This window comes from Mastigoproctus giganteus, chromosome 13, assembly GCF_048544385.1.
Source record: "Mastigoproctus giganteus isolate SK-2022 chromosome 13, ASM4854438v1, whole genome shotgun sequence".
In the NCBI taxonomy this organism is placed as follows: domain Eukaryota; kingdom Metazoa; phylum Arthropoda; class Arachnida; order Uropygi; family Thelyphonidae; genus Mastigoproctus; species Mastigoproctus giganteus.
Genome location: NC_143587.1, coordinates 138,251,625 through 138,279,261, shown reverse-complemented (window position 1 = coordinate 138,279,261; position 27,637 = coordinate 138,251,625). Strand labels below are relative to the sequence as shown.

The following is a 27,637-nucleotide window of genomic DNA, read 5'->3' as shown; positions in this document are numbered from 1 at the left end:
AGCAGCCTGAAATGCTTTCAAACTTGTATCAACAAACTTTCTGGAAAACAACGAAGCAGATAACTATAAAGAGCTTGTGGGAAGCTTTCTGTCATCATACCATAAATTTGACTGCAGCATGTCATTAAATATACAGTTCCTTCACTATATTTGGATTTTTTTCCTGAACAACTATGACGCATTACGCATGGCAAAGATTCCATCAGGACATCTCGGCAATGGAGAAACAGTACCAAGGCAAATGGATCTCTGCAATGCTAGCTGACTATTATTGGACTGTTACAATAGATTTTCCAGATGTGAAAAATTTTTTTAGGAAATCCCCAAACACGAGAGCTATTAGAACCTACAGTACTTAATACTGTGCATGAGTTGAAGGTTGAGAAGATGAAAAAAGACATTTTCTGACATTACACTTGAACTTCTGTAGATCGTAATTTTTAAGAAATACATATGAAGAAAGGTTGTTCGTTGAAAACGAAGTGGAAAGAACAAATGAGAAAGAAAAGTTGGTTCTATGAGTTTGAAGTTGGACAGTAAAAGGATGTTGACCGGTTGCGGCATGTGTTCTGACTGCTTTGGAAGAGAGAGCAGGAATTATAGAAGCAAATTCAGAAGAACAGTGTCCATGGAAGTATCTACAGAAAAGGAATGCAGCAGAAACAGAACGTCCATGAGACAGAGAGTGGAGAGGCGTTAGAGATGAATCATTAATTAACTTAACTGTCTTCTTTTGAACAGAATCTAGAGGCTTGAGAGAGGGTTTGGGGCCACTGCCTCAGACGTGTGAACAATATTCCATGGTAGGGTGGATTTGCGATTTGTACATAGTGAACAGCTGTTTGGAAGAAAAGTAACGCCGAAAGCGAAAGAGAAAACCTAGTTCTTTAGATGCCGAGGAAGCAATATTTGTAATGTGTTTATGCCAAGAGAGATTAGAAGTCAGGGTAATCCCCAATATATGACCTTGCCTAGAAAGCGGAGTGTCATCATGATAAGCATAGGGGTAGAAAAATCCTTTTTTTGCGAGATATGACAGGACTAAGTTTAGAAGTCAACCAAGTTGTCTTAGCCCCACTAGAGAATTATGTGGAGATCAGCATTTAAAGAATTGACACAACGTGGCCTCAACAACCCCCCACCCCGCATACACACTACTCGGACTCCCTCCGGTCACTATCTGGGCAGAGTAGGGGCACCGAGATTATACAGTAGCTGATCCGGAAGCCTCCTAGAGAGTTGTCAATAAGTTCAGTCCGGTGGACTATATAGTGGCCAGCCGGCCTGAGGATATCGTTTTAGAGCTGCCTCGAAATGTAAGAGAGATTGGATCTAGCCATGATGTCCATCATAGCCTCAAAAGACACGAATCATACTGCATGATGGGAGAGATGGATGGGGTTGGCGGAGCTTAGCTCTGGAGACAACATGGGTTTCACCACTTCAAGCCTCCAGTAAACAAAGTGGTGGCATTGCGCCGGTTGATGAGTCATCTACCACATAAAATACAAACGATAAGCGAAGAAGCACAAAATGTGAATAAAGCGATTTTATGTATTTTGCTGATCAATGTAATTTAATATTTTGGCAATAACTAAAAATGTATCAATTCTTTTTTTAGTTTAAACTGTTTTGTAAAGCATTTTGAAAATATAACATGTTTTTTTTCAGTATAAGATAAATTATATAAAAACAGTGCGGTGGCTTTTCTTTATTTATCCCGTTTTAGACCCACGTCGTGTATTTTATAGAATGTAAGACAGCAGATATTTTCCAAACTTGAGCAAAATATTTTTTTAATGCTGATTTCTCATCTCTGCACATGCAAAACTTTCATCAAAGAAACAAAAAAATACTGAAAATTTGTTGACCAGTGAATTAGCCAATAATGATCATTAATGTGCGTATTGCAATATAAAATTTACTGTAATGGCTAATTATTCGTGTTTCTTTATAATGAATATTTAGCAGTCTTAAGCAAGGGCACGTCCTGATCGAATAACTAATCGTGTTTGCATTTACTTTGGAATCCATGAAATGATCCAAAAAACAAACGCTTAAATTTCAAAAGATTGAGCGTCATCTAAAGTTTAAATATCCTTATTGAGGTTAGCCAATGCAGTGCACTTATTTGCCTTTAGTATTAGGAACGCAGTTTGTGTGACGTTCCTTAGTTATCTGCTTATGCAGGGTGACATCCAAACATTGAATATCAAACGGAGTGGTGACAGATCGTTAATATACAACGCTGTCAATATTTATCTTTGCGAATTCAAGCAACCAGCACAAAGAAAGTACATACTTTTAGTATCCATAGTAACAGAAATATTATATTAAAATGATGAAATTATGGTTTCATATTTATTATTTTGACACGAGAGAATTATGACGGATATTTATGACATGGGCAAAACTTGGATGTATGCAACTAACGAAGAAAAATTCATTCTTAAGATTTAAAATTTTCTGAGCATCCCAAAAATATAGAATTGTGGGTCTGTCTGTTGATTTTTAAGATCGTGTAATTATTTTGATAAATAACAAACTTTAAATATAGATTAAATATTCTAGAAAAAATACTAGAAAATAATAATTGCATTCATCTTTTTTTGAAATTCCAACCGCTTCTCTGGTTAACATATTCCTGTCCAATTACTCTTAATACAAATCTCTATGATGCAAATTAGTTCCTGTTCATACGTGTTAATGAATAGGAAATAATTAAGGAGGTCACCGACACGATTAATTTATAGCAATGAAGAAATATCAGCGGTGATGCACTTTTATAAATATTCAATTAGTGGTGGGCTTCGTGCATTTTCATGCAACTGCTAGAAGACCAGAAATATCTTCTAGCAATAGCAGTTAAAGCCAGTAGGAAATCTGTCACGTGTTCCTACGGATTTGCCTAAATATTATCCCATTATCAACAAGCGTTTCAAAGTGCAATACAATGGACGCTAATCGACAGTGCAATACAATTACCGGTTTACATCTGCCAGAGAAACTAGATGTAATTCGTTTGTTGTTGACAAGCTTCCACCGACAGTAAGTCTGCTAGAGATCTACAAGTGGTGAAGGATCAACATCGTGTATCTCTCTCTCTGTCTCTCAGCAATATCTAGTCATGGCGCTGCGATCTCAGTGTCCGTAGCAACTGCAGCGTGTTTCCAGGCAACCCGGATATAGTGCACGTGGACACGCGCGGGAGTACTGGAGCACGTGCGAAACGACAGGCGGGTGTGCATTTCCAGCCGGGCGAAAGCTGAAAGAAGGACAAACAGCAGAAGTGGGCGTTATCGGTTGGCTTCCTTATCATAGTCCTTTATAAGTGTCTACGGTTGAGGGGAAGGTGCAAGAGACAGGTAAGAAAAGCAATTTGTTTTGTTTTCTATTCTTGGTATCGATACGTAGTCCACGAAACTGAATTTTTCTAACGTAGTGTTTCTCAGCCTCCTTTTCTGAATGTCCTTTTGTTTTTAGCGAACAAAATCTCGAACGTTCCGCGGCCCCTTATTAAATTTTTTGTTCATACTATAGGACACAGGGCTAAAGGCGTGATCTATAAGAATTTTTACCATTCTTTTTCACTTCAAATGGATTCCAACAAATTGTGCGAGTAACTTTGTTGCACCATGATCACTCGACTACTTTTGTCCTTAATTTGTCATGGTATATTGATTACCCCACCTCCCATAATTCTTTTAGGTCCCCAGGAAGTTACGACCAACTGATATAATATAACCTCCTCTTCGATAGACGTAATTTCGTTGGACACGGGAACTTTGGGCTGGGGACCTGACACGCAAAGATAATGTCCGAGCAGTCGTTATGATCAATTAATGATTCTGTTTCTGGCAAATGTCATCCTCCCTGGAGACTGCCACAAGCAAATGACGTTATACAGCAAAGTATTCATTTGAATATTTTTCATTGGAAGCATAATAAGCGAGCTCTTTCCAAAATAACGATGTATATAAATATAACACAAGAAAAATAATAATATTCATAATGTGATGACTGAAAGCGTAGTCATAAAAAAGCAATAAAATTACAGGGCAAAACAATACATAGAAACTAGTTGGTCATTTCCATTCAGAATGATACAAAATTTCTTGTTTAGTCATAATTAATGCGCTTTTCCACGTATTACTTTGATATTAGTTATTAACGCAAATATAACTTTGAAAACTTGCAAAAAAATTAATTAAAAGCATCCTTGTTTATTGATAGAAGCATTTATTCTTCCACGACACTTGTCTGACGATAATGGTGCCATCTTACGGAAGGTAAGAATTATAATAACTCAGATTTTTTAAACAACACCAATACGTTCAATCCCTGGGGGCAGTTAATATGCATACAAAATTCCAGATCTGTAGGATTTATTCGCACAAAAACACGCACTGTTATATATTCGCAAAGTGAATGAATTCTAGACAGTGATTGTATAATCTTGAAATACATTTTATCGGTAGATAAAGCAATATTGCAGCTACTATTTAACAAGGATAAATATATAAACTCTGAATAATCTGTTATAATCCGTCCAAAACCCAAAGTAGAAAGTTGAAATGTAGAAAATTTCTTGTGGTATTTCTACTGGGAACATGTGACGATATACTTGTATTTTTAAGTGTTTTAATTATGTTTAAGTAGAAATAACATTGAGAAGGGTGGGATATAATCATTCCTTCAAGTTTCATAAAGAATTCCATCGCTTTCAACTTAATATTCTGCGGTAATTGAGTATAGAGAAGCGGAGAATTCAGAACATGTTTTTATGGATTAATTTGGAAAACATAAAAATTGCGAATATAAAAGCATTATGTATATTTTTTAAAATCCAATTGATTAGTTAAATTGAGAAGAAAATTTTAATTAAACCAAGTTTTCTTAAAGAATTATCGCTTATGATATACGCGTAGAAAACAGTACGGCTTGATGAAAAATTATCCCCAGATCCCAGGTAGTCTTTATCTATGGAATGCTTATAAACTTTGAATTCAAACATGGTTATTAAATTCGGTCATAATCGTTGTAGAAAAATAAAATTGGGGAGAAGACCGATAAGGCATAATTAATATGTTTTTTTAATGTTTGGGCGGAGCGGGGTTCTACCTTTATGAGAGTCAGAATCTGTTCTTTCGACAAGCTAGTAAAATGCATGAAGTAATATAAAAAGTAATGTGATCGAAAATAATGGGGTCGTTGGAAGACGCAAAATGACTCCATTAGACACCCGTGAGCAGAACAAAGTTCTGAAAATTCACTAAGACTTCGATATCAAATATGCGTCTGTGCCAGTAGATCTTGAACAATGGTTCTTGGATATTTGAGGATTTCAAGTCGAGAAATTTGCTTACCATTCCATCCGAAAACAGAAAATCTCATAATTTAGTTGGGCAATAGCAAGGATATCAAAAATTTTCAAGTTGTTAACTTGCTCGAGTTTATTAGATTTTGGATGGTTTTCCGCGTCCTTGCTAAGATAATTTGCTGCGTGATGGACAGCCAGCGAACCCACTGAAAGCTGATTGGCAGCAACAACCACCGATAATAGGTGTATTTAAAATGGAACTTCATATATCAATTCATTTCCTTCCTTAATTTTCTGAATTTAGAAAATATTACATAATTATCTTTAAAATCTATAAAAAAACATAAAACGCTGTTCTTCTCAACTAATAAAATCAAATTTTCATCGCAGCTAACAATATTTTAACGAAAATATCTGCCTTTAATATACAAGAAAATATTGTCATTGAAGACCAAATCACACTGCACATTTGTTAGGTTTTCTGTAATTATCAACGTAACTTTGTGCATCTAAAAAGAAATAGTTACATTCGTCTAGATATTCTACTTATCTTTACATGTACAGAAACTGAACATACTTTTATTCAACAGAATATTATTATTATTATTGCAATACCTTCCTCTATATACTTCAACAAAACAACCTCTCCCTCCTTCCCTCTCCAGAGACCAAAGTTAATTATGTGTTATGCTTAGTTCATTTAGAATTCATCCTCTGAGATTATTACGTCTGGATGGGATGCATAACCAGAACGGATAATAATAAGGATTGGTTATTCATCAGTAAACATCCATTGCATAAATATACTTAATATTACTTGCATATAATGGAAAATTTTATTGTTTTATATACTATTAGGATGCCATTGTATTTGCATAAGAGCGCTACAAGTATAAGCGATTAATAAATTGTATTACGGGTTATATACCTCATTATGATATCCATCTGTACCTTGAGTAAATTTAGCAACCAATTTACTAAACATAAAATTTGCACTTAAAAGAGCAAATTTTATTTTCCATTCGTAAAATAATCAATCATTTAGTCAGGAAGTGTTTATTTTCTATGATAGATTCTAGTTGGTAATTTTTTACAGTGAATATACGCATGATAAATGTTCTGAGTTTGTCAACCACGAGTACCTCCACAATGATATTTTAATCATTACAAATATAGCGATACAATATAGTGGGAAACGTAGCAAATCACCAGAAGCAGTCTGAGTAAATAGGCTTGTTATATTGTCAGACACAGTATAAATAATATAAGGTGTAGGAGAAAAAGGAAATGCCTGATACAGAGAATGATATCGTTATTACAATGGAGCTGACGGCTATGCTATGATCGAGTAACTAATTCAGGCAGCTGTGAAGCACCACTCTCCTTTATATACCTTATGGAACCAGATAGCTATTGAGTCCAACATCAGAATGATGTGTAGAGGACAGTTAGGTTTGAAATAAAAGCTAAGATAATGCTGGGACAATAACAACTTAGAGTAAACTTCAAGAGATTTGTTAGAATCGTTAAAAATTCAAAATGACTTAGCCTCAAATGCGCATATGCAATTTAGAAAATATAGCACCAAGAAAATGGTGAGGTGGATGAATGAAGAACTGACTAGTTCAACAGAACAAAGTAGATATTATGGGATAATTATAGAGAATGGAAAGCTGTGGATCATATAAACAGTCTGTAATAGTACCACAAATTATTAGATTGGCAAAGACTTACTATGAGAGATTACCAGCTAAGACAGAAAATAAAAGGGATAAATAATTTTAAACGAATGTTAAAATTTCAAAAAAAAGGAGCAAATGGGATTGGAATTGCGTAATGTCACTGATAACCCAGCTGATGAACTGAACGGGTACTCAGCATCGATCCTTGCAGATGATACGCCCTTCACGGTGAGCTGAAATTGGCTATTCAGCTATTGAACCTGAAGGCTGTAAAATCAGAGCTCAGGTTCACTAGCACAATTGCCGATTTTCAAGCGTTACTGAAATTACAGAGGATTGTTTAATAGTAAACCTTTCAGCCTGAAGGTAACTTCAATCATATCCTCTCAAGAGGGGGATATGATAAGTTTATAAAGCACTGAGGGGGGATTGTAAAATTAGTGAAGATGAAATTTCCACGGTATTAAGTGCTATAAAAGTGCGACATATTTGGATACATATCGCAGCGATACTTCGCTGTATTTTCGAATTACTTGAGAGAAACTGTTGTTCCTAAATGTTGTTTTTCATTGAATCTATAATAGGTCATTAAATGTTAGCATTATAATGAGGTTGAGCGAATCAGTTCAGCTCTAAAAAGAAATGGTTATAATTGGTACAATTAATTCATGCCCAGTTAAGTTATCAATTCAATCACTGAAACATATTTATAACGAAAATTCGTTTTTTTTTATTAAGAAATTCCATTAATTAATAAAGCACAAATATTGTATGTCCGCTTAAATAATGTGGTCATCAATTGTGACAAACGTTTTGTAAAAATAAAAAGGTAGCGTTTCACAATTTCAGTTATATTAACATAAGAGAAACCAAGAAAGTAATCTTCGCTCTAATTACAGGCCGAAATCAGTTTCGCACACTTACTGATTCGAGCGAATCATTTTAGCTTTCGTATAACCAACTATAAAATAAGTAAATATCACGGAATTGTGCCCCAAGTGATTACAGGATAGAAATGGTATTTCAAAATCACAGCAGAAAAGCTCCTAGACATGGTTATTTCATCAAAACTACAGCAGTTATGGTGAATTCTGCATTAGGCGGGACCATTACCAATGCGTTTGTACGACCATCATTGGTTTGCGAGTTTCTTGAAATGGATATCCTCAACTATAAGCATCGTACACTACGTTGCATATGCTGTATGGAATGAGGTCATTTGAAGTGCTGTTACATTCATTTTTATGTGCATTTTGCAGTAATGCTGGAACCTATTTTCGTTGCTAAGTCCATATAAACAAAACCGCTCTAGTTGAACGATTTTGATAAATTTGGAATCGGAAGCCATTAATAAAATTAATGATCGTTATGGCATTTGCAAATATTGCGCACTACAAGAAATCTAGTAAGCTGCAATACCTTATATTATCGACAGGAAAGAATCAGAGTGCCGCTATTTAAAGTTGAAAACAACGAAAGGATTGAAGTGGAAAGAGGTCTCCATAGTCAATGGAAAGAGGTCATCAAAATAAGGTCTTTTTACATCTTTCTTTAATCGCCATGGATTGTTACGAATGGAGTTTCAGCCATATGATTTAGCCGTTGGGCCCCCCCCCAACGGTTAAATAGTGTTATTAAGAATTTTTCTAGCCTTTTAAAGAAAAAATTAACATTCCTCAGTTTACGATTAAAGTGAACAATATTTATTTCTTTGAGCACCTACTGAAAGCATTTAGAAACATTCTCTGTTTCCATGAGTTTCGTTTTCGTTTAAAAAGTATCATATTACGTTACACCTGTGTCCAAAAAATCGCATCCTGGGCATTGCAAAGATTATAAGCCTATATCTGTAGGAGATACTTTCCGGAAGTATCACGTGATATTCCAAGGCCTTCAAATACTACTATAATCTTGCAAAAATTAAGATTCAACTATTCATTAGCAATAAAAATCAGCTTAACATCATTTTCTGGACCATTAAGGGAGAACCTGATACTATTCCAATTATCCTACTTATACGGACCATAAAACAAATATTTTGAGATCTCTGGAGAGCTTAACACTTACTTATTACAGTCACTAGTTTCTAGTGAGTAGCCTATTATGAACCACAACAATTTTCATAAAGAGCAGATAATCACAAGAGGTATGCAACATAGAGGAAGTCTCAGCTTTTCAGCCCTGAAACAACCTTTGAATCCTTTCTTGCCTCATCTAAAAGCTTCATGACTTATGAAGCAGATGATATTCAAGTGTTTGAGGTCTTCTTGCCCTCAATGGAGCAAACTGCTACCCGAGGTGATTATTCATATAAATAGCCAGATCCAATGTCTTGAAGAACAACTGCAATCATTGATCTGGAATTAAATTATGAAAATCAACTCCACTGCGTATAACAAAAAAAAAAAAAAAATAATAATAATAATAATAATAATAATAAATAAATAAACAAAATCGTAAACGTTGGCGATGTGCGATCTACAGTATATAAGAGGATCCAAAGTATAGCTTGCCGACCTATGCAACTTGACCTGATGTGGGATGGAGGACTAACCTTCCATCGTTATTTTAAACATAGCAGGATTATGTTGTATTGAGCTTTGCGTGTCGTAAATCAGAAGTTTGTCGGATTTCATAAGCATTGTACAGTAATTCCTGCGATGCCTTATGCTCATTGCACTTTGTCTTAATCATCTGATCCAGACACATACATGATCTCGCATGGGGATTGAATATCGGATTCACCGTTGGATGAACAAAGTTTACCCATGTGAACTTGAGCTCATTATACTTAGCAGCAAATGATTATCTAGAACCTTTTCCTCATTGCATAGTTCATTACTGAAAACTGTAGATATATTTCACCTTATTGCCTTCCCACACACCATGGAAGTTGGCACAGCGGAATAACCTTCCTCTTATAAACAACTTCCGTCGTCTTGAAAGGATGTTTCAGACAAATCCCCTTGCAATATGTAATAACTTAGAAATTTATGCTGTACTGTTATCTAAGAACAAGTCATATCGGTACAGAATCCCGGCTAAACTAAAATCCAAATTGCACTGAAACGAAGGGAGTTAACATTTTTGTTTTTCTGATCCATAAGGGCAACGCCGTCACTTCCGCAGTAATGTGGTCTTTTCTTATTGTACCTGCTGTTAACTTGGTACTCAACCACTCCTGGCTGTACTGTCATGAACGAGTGTTGATAACTAAATTCCAGCCTTGTGTTTCGTAATTCGTCTGTAAATTGTATTGTGCGATTCATTTAAAAATTATTGAATAATCTGTATGTTGTTATTTGTTAGAATATACACGCTCTAGCTGATCGACTGTTCAGGAATGGAACCATCTTGATCAAATAAAAAATAAAGTAATTTTTATTTGTATAATATATGAAACTTACGTTTCTTTTCTATGATTTTTTTTCAATTTGTTTTGTAACTAAATAGCGGAGACTCTAGAGATTGAATGCACATCACTTTCTTGCCTGATGGAGTTACGATAGATATCCATTTTTCTCCAGAAGAGCACGTTGATATCCGTGGACTGGTGCAGAAAGTTTTCGGTACACTTTTGGGATCGTGACCTTTGATATTTGCACGCAGCGAATGTTTATGCAATACTGAACTACAGAGTCGACAAACGTATCCTCTTTTTGTTACACAGGGAAAACGTGTTTTTTATTTTTTTATTAAAGATCTCTATGTTGATATCAGCCCAGTAAACGATCTTTGAACAATGTCCACACAACGTTTAAAATATAGAAAATCGCTTTTCGTGATTATAGCAATAGGGTTTCTTTATCTGCTGTGAAAAACACACAGCAAGTAAAAGAGAGCTCTCCAAAAATACTGGTATAAGTAATTTACTGATGGAAAAGGTGTTTCATTAAACAGGTGTACGGGGGAGGAGACAAACATCGTTCCTCTCTACACCTGTTTTATCGAGGAGGAGCAGGGCCGTGTTTCTTCGAAATAGCGGATTTCATCGATCTTCTGGTTACTGTTGGTTGTCCATTATACGAGTAAACTTCAGAAAACGTCTGAATGTTTTTCGTTTTTGTCTGATAGATCAGTTCTTTTCTTCCACCAAATGTCTAATTTAGTTCCGTTTATTTAATTGATGGATGACCTTTTTCCATCTTCTCTGGCGTGTTTAATTTTCTTTGCAAAAACAGCTGTGTGTACAAAAGCGATATATAAATCGTACAGAAAAATGCTACGACATTTTAATTGCCACCTAACCCAAATAAGTTTAATTCCGAAGTACCTCATTCGGTTTTTGAGGAATTGTTAATTACCGAGCTTGAGCAGTAATTCTTATCAGGTTGCTTTAGCTTCAAAATATTTACTTCGGAAAATGAATTTTTCTTGTTAAAAATATGCTGAAAAGTGGGAAGGTTGGAAAGAATAATTTTAAAAGCACTTATTGTTCATTCTTTAAATTACTGAAACCAGATCTTAGCAGCATGATTATTCTAGTGATTACACTTATTTCATCACCAAAAATAGAAGCAGGCCAATCATGATATCACGGCTAAAGGCAGGAAGAAAGAATTTTAATGTGGGTTAATATTTTGCTTATTATTTTACAGAACCAAATATATTTGAAAATAAGATGATTAAATGCAGAAGTTAAATTTCTTTTGCGATTTTCACATATCAGATGGAAAGCAGCAAAGCCATGCATATAGAAAAGATTAGAATAGCCTTAGGAACAGTTGTTTGAATTCAAACGGCCAGTTTTAAACTAGACAGAGGAGATTAAGGTACATCATATTGACTTTTTGTTGTTATTGGTTTTTTTGGGGCATCGGGGACTAAATCATATCGCTCCATTGTGTATTACGCCTGTTTTCAAGTGTACGTTCACGATAAGAATTGGTTGTTTTGCAGACTGAAAAACTGGAATAACTCCAAGCGAAAACCCTCCTCCCTCCGCCTGAGATAGCCTACTACAGCCCCGATTGAAAAGAATTTTAGAAATTCTTCCAAAGTTGATAATATCCGATTGCCAATTTCTGCCCTGTAGGCTTTTACTGTATATACTCAGTAAAATTTCAATTACAGCCTACTCCATGGTAGTTAGCTAGTTGAAGTGCACTGTCAGGAAAGAGTCGACCAACTTGATGTAACTTGGTAAATTTGGATGAATATAGATTTTTGCTCTTGAATTATATCGTGGCAATCATGAATGCAACGTCTGACTAGTGTTACAGGTTTGTTTGAGGATTTGTTAGGCGCATCGGCATCTATGGCCATAGTATGCCAAGCGTTACAGGCATGATTGTTGGACCAAGAGACGCAATTAATAATGTAATGAGTTTGGAGATTAGTATAATATCAGCCTCCCATAACTAGAGGTGTAATGGTTTCATTTTCAGGTTATTATTCACCTGGGCGCAGGTTATTGCAAACAGATCCCACCTAAGCCATCCAAGGATCCACATACGCAGTTATCTCTGGAATTCTGTATCCTTCAGCAAGAAAGTTGGATTAGTAGGTACCATTCGAACGGCACCTTGAGCAGTAAAAACAGTAACAAATGCCAGAGAATAACGAAGGGGTCAATTTTAAAAGACTTCAGAACCACAATAGAAATTAAAGCGTATACATATCGAATGATGCAACAACTATTTGTCGAAAAGTGAACTAAGGAATGACTACTCGCCCTAGGAAAAACATAAGCCAAGTCCAAAAACAGAAATATTAGAGTGGTTTGAAATCATTAAATGGTTTTGGAAGTCGCTTGTCAATCTCGCTAAAAATCAAATGAGACTACGTCCTCGGATGGTGCGTTTTACAGTTCTTTCGCTCACTGTTAATAGTTTCCAAGTGGCTTGCATTAGCTATTTTCAGAACAGGAATATTTTCTGTTTTTATGCGTTGCCGTATACACACAAAACAGTAAATATTCCTTCGTTTGTTTGCTGAGGTTGCATCTCTTTATACAATTCCCTAAACAATGTTCACGTACCCAGAAGGTCCGTACATAGCAATCATTAATTTCGAATGCTGGCCAGAAGGGAAAGCAGGCAGATCCTCATCCTTCAACTAATAAAGCGATTCCGTGGGCTAATCGTTTTGGAGTACAAACAGCGTGCTGACCAATCACTCAAAGTATACACCAATGAAGCATCGACCGCATATTTGTGGTGTAATGCGAGCTTAAACAAGTCATTTGATGTAAAGTGTTCAATGCAAGGAGTACCTATGAAATATCTCCGAGACCAGCCTTTATGGGGATTGAATTGAGTCGAGTACCGAATTGTGAAAATTATTTCTAATATTATTCATTGCTAACTTAAGTTTGTATCTCAACAGATTCCAATTAATCAAGCACTAGTGAGATGCCGGCGGGTCTAGATAAACGAAAGTTCTTGTTAATTGGGTGTGAATCGATAACGCTCAGTTACAGTGTAGGATGTACTTTGTAAAAAGATTTGTTCAGACAAATTTATAAGGTCCAAGCTGCATCCCACGAAAAAGTCATCTTTCGATTATAACCTTGATACCAAAAACTGTACTTCAAACTTAAATTGAAGATGAGATTTCGATCGTTTAAATTTAAGTTTACACGTCGCCATGGATGTAAACTTCGAAAATAGCACTAACATTTTTACTGAATAACTGGCGGGTTTGCTCCTGTCACTTAGCTTTTGTTTGAATTTATTTATTTTTCTCCTACTACACTGGTGTGCAAAACTTAAGGACCAACACTATTTCTAAAGGTTACACCCACAAAATCAAACGAAACAGCCTATGGCCATTTGCATAACTGTGGCCGTTCAGTAGAAAGCTGGTGCAGATGCAAAAATTTGAATCGTGATGAGAAGGCTCACATAAACAGATAAAAGCAGCAGTTCAGCAGTTATGTGAAAATTACCGAATGGTGAGCACGATTGTTACAGACGTTCGATTGGTTTCATACAGTGCTACAGACAAGAAATGGCCAGTAGACAACATCTGGATGACTTTACCGTAATTGGGAAGCTCGAGGAAGGTCGAAGTGCGAGGAGTGTAGCTGCAGAGTTCGGTATCGCCCATAACATCGTCTGACGTGCGTGGTCGGCCTTTAGAACGACAGGTACAGCTGTTCGAAGGACCAGTGGTGGTCGTCCACGAAAAACAACGCCCAGTGATGACCGCTATATACTCCTACAGGGCAAGAGAGACCGACACCAGACAGCGGGATCCATTGCAAACCAGCTGCATAGGACGCAGGATATCACGGTTTACTGTGGCCAGGCGACCCCACAAACGTGGACTGTTTGCTCGACAGCCAGTACGCTGTGTCCCTTTAACACCTGCCCATCGGCGACACCGTTTACAGTGGTGCATCGAACACAAGGACTGGACAGCAGCGCAATAGGGTAAGATACTCTTTACTGATGAGAGTAGATTCAGTGTCAGCAGCGATTCTGTACGTCAGCTAATCTGGCGAGAGGTTGGCACACGGTATCACCCCGCAAACATCACTGAAAGGGATCGATATGGCGGTCAAGGGGTTCTCGTCTGGGGAGGCTTTATCTTGGATAGACGTACACAACTCCAGATACTGGAAGGTGATACTGTAACCGGTGCATGCTATTGTACTGAGGTAATCCATTACTAATACTTCCCCCATGTGCTCTGTTCCGAGGTGCTATTGGCCCAGAGTTCGTGTTTATGGATGATAACGCTACATCCCATCGCACTGCAACTGTTGATATGCTTTTGGAAAGTGAGGACATTGTTCGTATGGACTGGTCTGCCCGTTCCCCTCGATCTAAATCCGATCGAACACATATGGGACGCTCTGGGGAGACGCCTAGCGGCACATCCAGAGCCACCAGAAAATGTTCGCCAGCTGAAGATGGCGCTGACAGAGGAATGGACGATGTTACCGCAAGAACTTATCAACAACATTGTTCTAAGTATGGACAGGTAGTACAAAGCCTGCATCGATATTAGGGGTGGCCATATCTCCTACTGAGGTACAACACTTCCCTTTGTTCCATCTTTAGTAGTGATGCATCTGTATCATGGCAGCCAGTGCTGTTGCCATTTTTGAATAAAGTCCCTCTGTTCCGTTTTGTTTCCTTTATTGTGTCGTTTTTGTTTCCTTCATCATTTCTGTACCTCACGAGGTTCCTTTGGTATGCTTTTCTCATATCTAGGCCACTCCTATGAGAAGCTACAGGTGAAAGCCTGACTGGTCCTTAATTTTTGCACACCAGTGTACTACTGGACCTAATCGAAGTAATCCTAGAAATAGAGGCACATTTTTTCCTTGTTTCTCTTATAATAAAATAATTCTAAAACTGAATTAATTAAAGGAACCTTTGAGCAACGAACTAAATTTGGTAATTTAACTTACATCGGATTCATTACTGTAAATGACCTTGTCCCAACTACTAAAAATAACTAAAAGATAGTTTTCTTAGCTATGCTCAGTAGTTGGATCAGAGTCATTAACAGTAATGAATCAAATATAAGTTAAATTAGAATATTCAGTGCGCTTTATTTCATTAAAATGGTCTCCGCACTACAAATTATTTTTAACGAGTGGCTTTAATTACTACTTATCCTTTCTTTTTTTTTTCATTTTCAAATTCCAGACAAGCTGCATCATATAAACACCCAAAAGTAGTTTCCTCCACATTTTAAAAATGAAAAATTCTCTGAAACATTAGTCTAGGTAGCAATTAACTGTTACCAGAATTAATTTATAGAGAGTACTTGATTATTTAAAAGTTGCGCACCAACAGAGTGAATTTCTAAATTTAAATTTTTTATAAAAATCGAAATCATGGAACAAATTTCGGTGCTACTAATGTAGGACTGTAACTGGAATAACAGCTTCAGGGTATGATAAGTTACTTATTGAAGATAAATAAGTTCAGTAGGTTAATAACACTGGGCAGCAAATGAGGAACAGTTTTCAAAATGATTGATAAGAGTCAATGAAATTTGTTAAGTATAACTCAACAGTGCCGTGTATGAGCTGGATAAGAATGTCATTTCTGTTGCCCTCTGCAGGATAACATTCACAATAAACCTCCATGCGATGTTTAAGCTAATTCTTCCAGGTAACAGTGCTTCATAATTCATGTAAGAGATGGGCATGCGTTGTATCTTAGGAAGGGGGAACTCCTGGACGTTCCTTTACCTTCGCCGAGGTAAATTGTTATGACTGCAAAATGGCCACAAATGAATATAGTGCTATGTTTGTGTAGTGTGTCTGTGCGCGCGCGCGTGTCTTGTTTAGTTTCTGGCCACTTTGATACCAGAAGAGCTGCTTCCTATTACCCGTCCACGCAACGAAGAGGGAGACCACAATTTTTTTACGTTTTGTCCTTAGCGAACAAAATCATGTAATAGGTGGTTTACGATATGTAATTTTTCTACTCAGAGCATCCCGTGCATGCTCAATGGCATTCAGGTCAACAGAACTTAATTGAGACCTCGGTAGCGACTCCATTATGATCATGGGAGAGGTGAATAATTGTCATTCAATAAAAGGAACTGGAAACTAGTTCTTATAACTCCCAACAGTCACAGTTCTCGCGAAGATGTGCTTGAAACACTGGACCAACTCTTTCACAGTTCTTTCCTTTAGTTTATTGATTAGAGTTAGGGGCTTCCCCCTCTCTAGATGAGAATACTTTGAGAGTCGGATTATAGACTCAATTGAGATTTACTGTCATACTATACCACTGCTCTTAGGTCCAACGTACATGTTCATGACACTAGTTATAACCAATTTTTCTCGCCAGCCAGGTGAGGGAGAAATCACGGTTTATCTCTCTCTCTCTCTCTCTCTCTCTCTCTCTCTCTCATTGCCCTATGTCATTTCGAAATTCAGGCCAAATATCTGTCATCTGCCAGTATTGTAGTGGTCGACTTTTACAGGCCTTCGAGATACTTTTCCTGTCATCTATAATTGCTTCCACAATCCGCGGATATCAAATATAGTGAATATTTAGGGGCCCTTGCTGCCTCCTTCTCTGTAAATGGCCAGCTTTCATCCTTTCGACCACTCTGCTAATGATGTCCTATTGTCCACTCTCCTATTAATAAGGTCTCAATGGTATAGAGACACTTACTGGGCCTTTGTGCTATTAGACATTAAAACATCATTTGCATTTGCTCTGTAGCCAGACACAATTGGAGTGATGCTTTTTTGTGGAATGCGGGCCTTTTAGTTTTAATGAAACGTCGCTTTGCTTTTAAAAGAAAACTATCGATTCTTTTAATGAATGCAAAATTAGGTAAGAAAATAAAAGGAAAAGATCAACGAATGAAGTTAGAAACAATATCATGAAATTCAAAACAGCCTATACAAAAATAAATGGAAAAAATTTCCAAATATTTCTCCTTGATTTGTCTGAAAGTAGACAAGAACTACTTTTCAGAGTAAAAGTATTTTATCAAAATTTAATAGAGAAGAAAAATGCACAATTCTTTTACAATGGGCACGAGAAATATTTTTCCTTTTATGCGCTTACGAATCGTTTGTACATATTTAAATAATTATATTCAGTAAGGTCAAATTGACGCAAGGCCGTCAGGGTTTCAGAGATAGGTCATTAATTATAAAAAAATAGTTAGCAATCCAAAGGATGGAAGTTTATTTAGGAGATCTTTATGCCATACATGATCAAAAGCGTTTAAATATCAAGAGCAACTGCTTGAGTTTCACCAAACTTTCCAGTGAGTTTTTCCATAAATGGGTAACAAGCCAGTATATCGCCAGTTGTTGGACGTTGACGGTATCCATATTGGCCGTCGTTGAACTGAAGAAAGATTTCTAATTTAGGAGTTGGCAAACAGTGGATTTCTCCATTACTTTATTAAGTGTAGAGGAAAGTGTAATGGGATGATAACTGAGCAGGAGGGATTTGTCACCCTTTTCAGGGAATGGCTGAACAAGAGCAATTTTCCAAGCAAAAGGAAAAACACAAATAGAATTGGGAACTGCAAAAAGATGCGCAAAAAACTAAAACACTCAGGAGCACAAGTTTTGAAAACATGTGGAGAAATATGATTAGGACCTGAAGCTTTCTTGGCATTAAGATTTTTCAAAATTCTTCTGACATCCTTTTGATGGAAGACCACAGGAGGCATTAAATGGAGTGTATTAGGAATAGTAGTTTACTAAGACTATCAATACATAAGAGTTAGAAGAAAAGTAGGCTGAAGCTCAGCTTTTCTTCTAACCTTTCTTCTAGCAGGTCAGCTTTATCTTTAGCTGAGATAGCAATAGAACCATCAGGTTTTAGCAGAGGTGGGAGTAAAGAAAGGCAAAAGTTCCTGTCAATAGCTTTGGCAAGAGACCAGAATGCGCGATTATCGTTTGGATGAGAAGCTAGTGTTCTGCTCTTAACATGTTCAAAATCTAGGTTGAACCGATTAATAACTGCTTTACAATTGTTGAGAACTTTAGTGCATGCAGAAAATGAACCTGGAGATTTGGATACAAGCCAACTTCAATATGAAACATTCTTATCTTGAACAGCCTTAGCACATTTATTGGAAAACCAAATGTTTAGGTAAAGGACAGGATTTGAAGGTTAAGTGTGGAATAAAGGATTTCATCCCTACAAGAATAATTTCACTGACACGATCTGAGCAAATGTTGACATCAGAAGATTTAAAAGAGTAATGCAACCAAGGAAAAGAAGAATAGAAATCTTGCAGATCATTCTATTTTGGATTAATTTAATGTCACAAAAACGAGGTTAAGAATGACCACGAGAGAAAGGCACCATCATCAATTTGTGGCCTGATGTGCTTAGAAGGCCATTCACCTCGATTGTGTACTTGGAAGGGTTGTTCGTGAGAAAGAGATCAGCAATGTTGACTGTGTGGTTGAGACTGTTTGGTATTCTAGAAGGTAAATGAACAATCTGTAAGAGGTCATTAGTAATCGAAACAGACTTAGTATCTCCACTAGCTGTGTCTGTTCGACCAAAAAACGGAAGCCAGCTGGAGTTGTGAACGTTAACATCACCAAGGAAAATTACCTCACTGTTAGGCAAGTTCGAAGAGTTCCAAGTGGCTAGCTGAGTTTTGATAACAATAGAGGCAACATATGAATTTGATAGAACGGGGTAGAGAGATTTTAAGCAAGAGAAGATAGAAAAGAGGAGATTCCAAATTATTTAATCTCTGACGGGGAATATCAGAGCAGGCATAGCACAGGTACAAGCTTCGAAGCAAAAGGAATCATACAGCGAATAATTAGGGCAGTTAAGATGAGAATTTTGTGCAATGTTGTTTTGTACAATTACTCCTAACCTTCTTATTTATTAACTTCCTTAACTTTATTGCTTCCAACTATGAAGATTTTATGGTATGGTTAATTAGCCAAATGCAGAAACTTAGCTTTATCAGCATTGTATATTAACCACCGCTTTTCAAACAACTAAATTTTATTTAGTTCTTATTGTAGCGTCGTTCCTTCGTTACCAATATTTTACACTCTCCCAAACTTTTATACCATCAAACCTGTTATGCCTTCAATATCATTAACAAATATTAGTACATATTTCGGGGTAATAATACAGGCGATGTCATTACCCAGAAGATGTTATTAAAAATCAACATTCGACAATATTTCTCTGTTAAAGTAGTGCATATATTGTCATCCTCTATCACCTGAATGACTTTCTAGGCTTACCAACAAGCACATGCCAACTTGCTATCACAAGATCCAAACTTGACAGTGCTTTGCGAAGTTTAATTACGAGAACGGCCACTTTCCTATTAACTAAAAGTGACGTCCTTTTCTATCGGATGAGAGAACAGATACCTATCGTTACACTTCACTTCCAAAGTTAATTATCTCTCTCTCACAGCAGTGACACACTAAGTGGAAGGTCGCCTGATCATTACTCAGACTGCCATAATTAAGAAACATTTGTAGAAGCTTAATAGACCCCACTGTTGTTTTTAGATTCAAGATATCATGTAGGGTGTTCAAAGAAAGACATGCTTATGCATGTATTATTCAGAACGAACTGGTTCTCACTGTGTACTCTTTGCTTGACAGATTCGAGGTAAGGGGCAATCTGACGTTTATCTTGCATGAACACAGAAAGTATATAATGCCACAAAGTACTGTTGTTTTGATATGAAAGCCTCTCTGATTGATAACAAACCTGTTTCAAAATACATGATCTCGTCAAAAGAACCACCACTAGAATTCGGCATACTATACTTCATTTTAATACATACTGCTCTGACACATTTTATTTATTTATTATTAATACAAATAGTAAAAAACAGAATTAAAGAAAAATATCTTACAATGAATCACAAGGATAAAAGCAAATCCAACGCAAACGTTTGAAAAAATGAAAAATGATGCATAATAACATTACACATCTAGACATTTTAGACGGACAGACCTTAGCATTAAGCATTAAAAGCTGCAATATTAAGGCCACTTGAGAATTGCTTCATCTATTCGTTTTGTCTGTAAATTGCGTGTGTTCTCTGATCAGTTTGCCTATTTTTCTGGACGAAAAACCTAACTTTCCAGGAGAAAAATCTTGCTGTTCTCACCTGGGAATAACTAATGTGGCCAATGAGCGAAAAAAGCCCATAAAAGTAACTCGTGTCACTAACAGCAGTTGTCCACCCGGAGTGGGGAGGAGGGGAATTATAACCACTGTGTTAACCGCAAGAACATTAACAAAGCATTAGGTACTGTGCCACTTAATAAGTTAACGTACAACCTGAAGCGTATTTGGAACTGCGGGAAAGATTCAAAGTTGAATCTTGGGTTAAGTGAAGGACAGAGGTAGAATGGAGATAGAACACAAGTGGAGAGACCACCTTTGTTTCGAATTATCGTGGATGATATCTACAAAGGAATAAAGGGCACTGAAATTTGCGAATAATATGAAGACCGAGAGGATAGTGTTAACGATGCAATTCATGCTGGGCTCTTTCATTATGATTTGAAATAGTTCATGAGATCGGAGAACTGGCAGTTACTGTTAATGTTGTCAAATGGAAAGATCGACATGTGAAAAATAACCCAAATATAACTTATGCACTGAAGGTGAGGAAAAGAGATTCGAGTGTTATGATCCAATAATCCAATAATCCATGAAGGTCGCTATGCGGTGTAAGCAGAAGTACCCTTACTCCTACCAAGGAACTTGGTATCTTATCAAGGATTTGCGGTACTTTACATTTATGGAGAAGCAGGTTGCAGTCCCGTTATTCAAGTCAATAGCGAGACCACATTTGCAATATTGTTTTCGGGGTCTGGAGACGGCGCCAAAAGAAAGAAGACAGGCTTCTTAGAAGGGTTTGAAATCGGGCTATCTGTCTGGTAAAAAAGCAAAGGAGTCCATATCAGAAAAATCCAAAAAGATGGTTACAGAGCTTGGAAACTAGGCATCTCAGAGGAATCTGAGCGAGTTGTATAAGGCAATGGGGGGGGGGGGGATTAGGAGGTTATAATGCCCGACGACCAGAGGGGTTCTCAAGAGAGAGAGAGAGAGAGAGAATACAAGAAACAGTACCGTATTCAACCGTCACGCAGCCTTGAACCGCGGTCACTCAAAGCGCGTGTACTTATGCACCCTCGTTTATGACCACTCGGATATTCGACGGTGTTAACGTTGTCGATTACTGGAATAAAACAGCCTCCCTGGGTGGTTAAGTATGACAGCAAAATGAAAATTAAGAAACAGCTGGATTTCAGGTAAAGTTAAAACCTTCAGGAGATAGGAAGATATAAGAGCAGGTATACAGTATTTGTTTAATCATTTATTTTTGTTTTTGGCCAATTTAACAAACGCCTGGATTCCTTGTATCTTTTGGCATTTACTGATACTAAGTGAGCTTAGTTGTATAATCATACATCATCATTCTACTCTTCCGTTGGCACGGGTTGAGTCCCTATTTAGATATCGACCTCTACTGTTGTTGGTCTCTTGAATCTTTCATCATATGTTGATAGCTCTGAAAGCCTGTATTTTCCTTTAGGCATTGGAGCCATGCTCTTTTGGGTCTTCCTGGTGGTCTCTTATCTCCAATTCTTATCTTCCTGTCAATACTAACATTAGGCAGCCTGTGTTGTTTCAATTATACACTCAGTCTAAAAGGAGTATATATTCATAATACTCCTTTTAGACTGGGTGCGGATGTTTAAAAATTGCACAGAACAAATGTGTGATTAAATTCTATAGCTAAAAGTGAGGGGAATAATTTACTGTAAACATTCGTCTGAAACGCCTTTATTTTTGAGATATTAGCATTATTCATAAATTACAAAACCTTTTTATGTTCAGATTTTGTTGTGCAAAAATATTGTTGTGCAAAAAGTGCTTTAAACAGAAAAGTATACATATGTATAAATATCGATATGAATATCGTATATTTTGCTGTATTAGAGGCATCCAACCTTTTCTTACTAGGAAGCCAAAACAGATAAAATGCCAAAGGTGGAATCTGCTACATGGATTCTAGCGAGCAGTGGGCGCATGAACAGTTCCTTGCCACTATTTCGAAAACTATGCAGTTTTTGAAATACAAATTTTTATTATCAAAAATTAAATTCTATATTTATATTTTAATTTTGTTTTACATTTAATAAATAAATACGAAAATCCAATAGCTATTAAATAACACTTAACATAATACAGCACTCCTATCCATTAGTTCTTCATATACGGATTGTATCCAAAAGATATGAATAAACGCAAAAACTTTTTCAAAAGTTCATTTTACACCCGATCCTGAATTTCTTAGCCATGTTCTGATTGCAGATGAATGGTGTTCTCAACTCTCGAAACACTTATACCTGGGATTAATAAAACTTATATAAGCGTGTCAATACTCATTATCAATACCTTTCCCTTCAATGTCTGGTGTCTTTGGGATAAAATATGTGCGAACTATTGAAGGACTGTGCTCCAACATTTAAGTTCAGCGTGGAAACATCCTGTATATTATAAATGCATAATTTCTTTTAAGTTCATACGAGGAAACAGTCTGAAAATCCTGGAATAGTCCACGTACATAGCGACAACCTCGTTAACCCTATCTGCCTTCGATGAAACAAGCAACCAAAAAAGAGACCGAGTTCTTAACTACTGATCCTCCAGTACGAAAGAAAGTTCGCATGGGATGAATCGATTTAACTTGTCCAGGAATAAATTTCATTTCCAGAATGCATCTTGATTCAGATAATGAACAAAGTATTTGGATAGACCAATCACATTCCATATTTCCAAAAACAAATCTTGAATACTTGGTGGGCTGGTTTATTCCATTTGAGGTATGTGATGCTTCCTCATAAAAATTACGATTATACAGTGGCAGTTTTTTTTCTCCTTCAGTGGTAGAGGTATATTTAAAACTGGAGTACATCAGACAACTGAGACTTTCTTTGACAACATAAAATTCCATAGAAAGCCTTTCCCGTATCTATTTCAAAATTGATTTGAGTTTAATATTAGTTTAAAATGATTCTTTAACGTTGAAAGTTTCGGTAGTGGAAGGATGAGAAATAAAATGAAATGCGAAGATGGTCATCTCACATATAACAGGCATTCGAGCGAATTCAGATTGACGAGTTAATTTTGTTCGTTTTTCTTAAACCATCCGGGATGGGCCCTTCATATTCCAACCTGTTAATGCTCCATTCCATTATGGAGCATAACTGGTCTTGAATATGAAGATCTCATTTCCACAGAATTGATAGAGGGTGGGAATCGCAGACTTTTTTTTTATGAAACTTCCCAGAAAGAAAGGTATTAGAATCTGTAATGCTTCGTATCGTACATGGTTAAATGTTGAAAAGACAAGAAGGTACTTTGACTTTTTCGAGGAATACACATCAAGGAGAGTGTTCACCAAAATTTTAAATAAGGAATGTAGAAGGGATAAATGAGGAAGAGAAAAATTTGGTTCAATGAGTTTCGAGTTAGTCAGTGAATGAATGCGGACTACTCGAGACAGGTATTGGAAAATATAGTGGGAATTACGGAAGCCAATTCATAAGAACTGTGCCCGTGGAAATGTCTATATAAAAGGCAAAAACTGAACGTCTATGGGCAGAGAGTATAAAGACTCTGAAAGAGACGGGCCGTTAGTTAACCCGACTGATAACTTATGGGAGGAGTCTAGAAACTTGAAAGAGGTTTTGGGGCATCACCCAAGATGTGGGAACAACATTCTATGGTAAGACAGATGAGAGATCTCTGCAGAGTAATAAATAAAATAAATTTCCGTTAACAGCCGATGCCAGAAGAGTTTACATATTCCTTGCAACTGCATACCTATTATGAATTATTCGTAAAAGGGCAACCACACAGATTTTTGTACGAACTCGAACCTACAACCTCTTTACTTATGGCCGTGCACGGTAACCGCTAGACAACTGCCAGCCCTACGTAGTTGTTTAGAAGAAAAGTAATGTCGAGAGAAAAAAAAAGAAACCTAGTATTCTTTTTTTTTTTTTTTTTTTTTTTGTTGATGCAGAGGAAGCAATATGTGCGATGTGCATATGTCAAGAGAGACTGGAAGTCGGTGAAATCTCTAATGGAGATATGTGATCTTGTCAAGAAATATTAGTGTCATCGAAGATGAGCACAGGAGTAATTGTATACTATTTTGTGAGATATAAGACAGGGCTAAGTTTAAAAATGACTACAGTTAACAAGTGTTTTCTGTCGCATTGGAGAAGTACCTGAGATCACTATTTAAGGATTTTATGGAAGTATAAGGAAGTATAAGATGTTTCAAACCGGAAGCTGGTAATGTCGTGCTATAATCAGTTGAATAGGATTTCCATGTTAGTGGAAGAAGGTCCTTAATATATTAGAGTTAAAGAGCTATACCTCCGTTTCTGACTTCTCTACCAATATTAGCTGAGAAGTTGCACGACAGAACTCCATCTAGCAACACCTGCAGTAAGCGTGCAGAAAGAAATCCGGACAGCCTATTGCAAAAAACAGTCGTCAGGCTATGAGATGGGAGCTTATCTAAACGATATTTTCGCCAAACATGACAAAAATCCTAATAAATGTTAATAATAACTACATTAGCTTCAACAACTATTTCCATCGAATTTTTCCGAAGATGTGTAACATAAGGCACTGAATCGACACTGATGGAATCCTTACTGGCAATCATTCATCAAATGAAAGGTTTTCAGATAGCTTTAGAGTTGCAATTTAATGGATTTCTCCATTACTTTAGAATGAGTACAGATAAGTACATCGCACTTATCTGTACACCCAAGTACAGATAAGTGCAATGGGGCGATAATTGGATGGAGGGATTTGTCACCCTTTTTTCCAAGCAGGGGGCAAAACGTCAGCGGAATAAGAAAGCGTAAAAACCGACATAGAACAGAAGCAAGCTCAGGAACACAGCTTTGAAAACAAGTGGAGAAACGCTGTCAGGACCTGGGACATTTTTGGCATCAAGATTGTTCATAATTCTTCTAACATCCTTCTATCTAAAGATCATACGAAGCATTTAGTAGAGTGTATTAGATGTGAGTAAGGTGTTCTTAAAAATCTTCGATACTTGAGTTAAAAGAAAAGCAGGATGCTAGTAAGTCGGCTTTATCTTATCTGAAGATACAATGGAATCACAGGTTGTGAGAGCGATGGGAGTATTGAGATAGAAGTTTCAGTCAATAGCTCTCGAAAGCCACAAGGCTCAACTAAGGATTTTATGGTTTTAGAAAGTGGAATAGAGGATTTCATTTCTACAGGAATAATTTCACCAACAGAATTATCTTATTTGTAATTCCAAACAATACAAGGCGGAGAAGGACCATGAGAGATAGAGAGAGGGTCCATTGGAGAATAAACCATCACTAAGTTGCGATCTCAACTGTCTAGAGAACCATTAACATTGATAGTATACTTTGAAAGACTTTTGGTGAGTGGTTAGGATTGTGTGATATTCTAGTAAGTAAGCTAAATATGTAAGTAATTAAGTAATTACTAAAGCTTCTACATCTCGACCAGCCGGATCCGTCTAACTATAAAACTGAAGCCAACGGCAGTCGTGAACATTAGTCACTGAGGAAAATTACTCACTGTTAAGAAAGTTAGATTGGAGAAAGTCGAGTATCAAAGAGATATTAGTGTCTCCATTAATCATTATCAAAGAGATAATGATTAATGGAGTTAAGAGAACGATGAAGACAACAGATAAATTTTACAGAATTGGTCAGAGAGATTTTAGTCAGAGGAGATCAAAAATAGGAAATTCCAAATTCGGGATGAAAAACTAGATAGCTGAATTCCATGAGACCAACAGATACTTCAGTCAGCAACTAACTGGAGATATCTGTTGTACCTGAAATCGTAACCTACCGATCCATAAAGACCACAGCTGTATCAGAAACGATTACCTTTGAACGGTCCCCCTCGCAGAGATCCCGATTATTGAAAACACTTTCAAAGTGGAATATAATTATTGTCCTGCAGTAACGTGGTGCGTGAAGATTACGCGGCGTGCAAAAACACACAAAAAAAGTTTTCGGTCTTATTTCTTACTGAAAATCCACTAATCTTAGTTATAGATATAAATACTACAACGAATACTACAATAATGTGCTGAGATTAAATACTAAAATAACGTTTCTTAAAATTGCATATATTATACTACATGCGTAATTTTTAAACACACTACCATCTCCAAAGTATTAGAACATTATTACTGCTGAAAAAAAAATTAAAGAAATTAACAGTATATCGGCCACCTTTATCCTAAACTGGGGCATTCATCCTTCACTAAAGATTCTCGACCAATTCCTCCTTTAGTGTGGTTGTCATCATAACGGTAGAGGTGGGCAAGTTCCATTTGTAGCATTTCATTTTTCTCATATCATTTGCACAAGAACACAACTTTGCTGGATGGAACGTTATAGTGCTGGTCATAAAAGGCCCGATTCCACAGACCTGCCACATAGTTATCCAACGCGTAAAAATAAGGCGCGGCGGTTAGGATTTTCAGCACAACATACAATAGTCCCACTCTGTCATCTCGAAGCATATTACCTGAATGTCCAAAACTGCATGCACTGTCTTCAGGACAGGCATAGTTTTCATGGACGAGCCCATAAAAACTTAGGGTTACAGACCAGCGATTTCCGGGGATATTCTCTCTCTCCAGATTTCGCCGGTCTCCCTCATTCAATTTTATTAACCTCCTGGATGATGATTTAACAGTTGCATCACTCACGCTCTTCTGTCTTTTGACATATCTGATTTTTCAAACGGTTTGCTCTTCCAACCAAGGACAACCATTTGCCTTTGGAGCTCCAAGAGCCCCTTAACAAGACGTTTAACTGCTTCCTCTTATCGTTGATGTTTCCTGCACAATTAATACCAATTTCTTTTCCACATACTCCCAACTCGCATTTTCTGTCTTCGGGCGTGCAAAGGTTCGAAAATTTTTAAAGGGTACTTTATTTCAATCACACAATATACGATACAGAAAATTGCACTGTAATTCTCGCCACAAAAAAGTAAGTTACAGCAGTTCATTTACCCATGTCGCAGAGTATGGCTTTTAACCGCAGCCATATTTTTAATAAATGCATTTTCAAAACTCTGTGGACCTGTAAAAAACTGTGGCGGTATATCGTTGCTTATCCACTTAA

At 36.8% G+C, this 27,637-nt stretch overlaps 1 protein-coding gene across 1 annotated transcript in view; it reads left to right on the top strand.

Moving 5' to 3' along the window:
* Positions 1–3,277: 3,277 nt before the first annotated feature.
* Positions 3,278–27,637, top strand: part of LOC150076476 (uncharacterized) — a 66,239-nt gene continuing 41,879 nt past the window's right edge. Inside the window, exon 1 of the mRNA XM_090387743.1 lies at positions 3,278–3,365. The gene's annotated coding sequence lies outside the window, so the exon portion shown is untranslated. The remainder of the gene's footprint in view (positions 3,366–27,637) is intronic.